The 1,247-nt window shown below is 48.2% G+C and overlaps 1 protein-coding gene across 3 annotated transcripts in view; it reads right to left on the reverse strand.

The window, feature by feature from the left end:
• Positions 1-1,247, reverse strand: part of Slc9a7 (solute carrier family 9 member A7) — a 194,680-nt gene that overhangs the window by 152,163 nt on the left and 41,270 nt on the right. The gene's annotated exons all lie outside the window — the stretch shown is intronic.

Raw genomic sequence — 1,247 nt, forward strand, 5'->3', positions numbered from 1 at the left:
GAATTGGGTTCTGATGATGCCAAATAACCTTGGTTTCTGTTGCTTATGTTATGCTTGTCTCCTGCCGTCTGGTTATCTCTAATCCTACCTGCCCTCGATATGTCTGACTGGAGCCTGTCCTTCCTGTGATCCTGGTTGTGTCAGAACTCCTCAGAGTCAAGCTGTCTCTGTGATCCTGTGATTCTGGGATCCTGTGATCCTGAAGTCCTGGGTGTGTCCAAGCTCCTGGGAGTAAAGCTGCCTTTGGGACTCTGGGATCCTGGGCATGTTAGAGCACCTGGGAGTGGGAGCTGCCTCTGAGTGTGGTGGGGCTTGCTTCAGAGTTTGCGCCCAAGGTCTGCTCAGGACAGGGGCTCAGACAGACCGGAAGGAACCCCCAGTGCCACTGGTCTGGTGGAGTTCCTGTGTGACTGGGTCACCCCAGGTCCCAGTTACTCCAGGTGTTAAGACAGATGTTGTGTTCTCCTCACCTCTGATCCTCTGATCCTGGGCGTGTTAGAGCACCTGGGAGTGGAGCTGTCTCTGGGTGTTGTGGAGCTGGCTGTGGAGTTTGGGCCCAAGCTCTCCTCAAGGCCTGCCCCCCTTACTTTTTTATTGAGCCCCCAAGGTCTAAGTAACTTTAAAAGTCCCAACAGTCTTTAAATATTAAAATTTCAATCCCTTTAAAATATCCAATATCTTTTAAAATTCAAAGTATTTTCATAATCCAAAGTCTCTTAACTGTGGGCTCCACTAAAATACTTCTTACTTCAAGAGGGAAAAATATCAAGGCACAGTCACAATCAAAAGCAAAATCAAACTCAATGTCTGGGTTACATTCAAGATCTTCTGGGCTCCTCCAAAGGACTGCCATCACTTCTCCAGTTCTGCCCTCTTATAGCACTCTAAGCTCAGGTTGATACATTTCACTGACACTGCTGTTCTTGGTGGTCATCCCATGGTATTGGCATCTCCAATACACTGGAGTCTTCTGCTGCATCTAGGCTTCATTAATAGCCAAGCTGCTCATAGGCTCTCTTCATGGTGCTGAGCATCAAATCCTTTGCATGACCCCTTCAGTCCTGGGCCATCAATTGCAACTAAGACTGCACCTTCACCAATGGCCTTCCATGGCCTCTCACAGTGCCAAGCCTCAGTTGTTCTTCATGACCCCTGCATGCCTTCAAAAGCAGTATCACCTGAGTGACTCACACACATTACCAAGTATAACTGCAACATGAGGTACAACCTTGGCTATCTCTGGAACA

Source organism: Mus pahari, chromosome X, assembly GCF_900095145.1.
Source record: "Mus pahari chromosome X, PAHARI_EIJ_v1.1, whole genome shotgun sequence".
NCBI classification, from domain to species: Eukaryota; Metazoa; Chordata; class Mammalia; order Rodentia; family Muridae; genus Mus; species Mus pahari.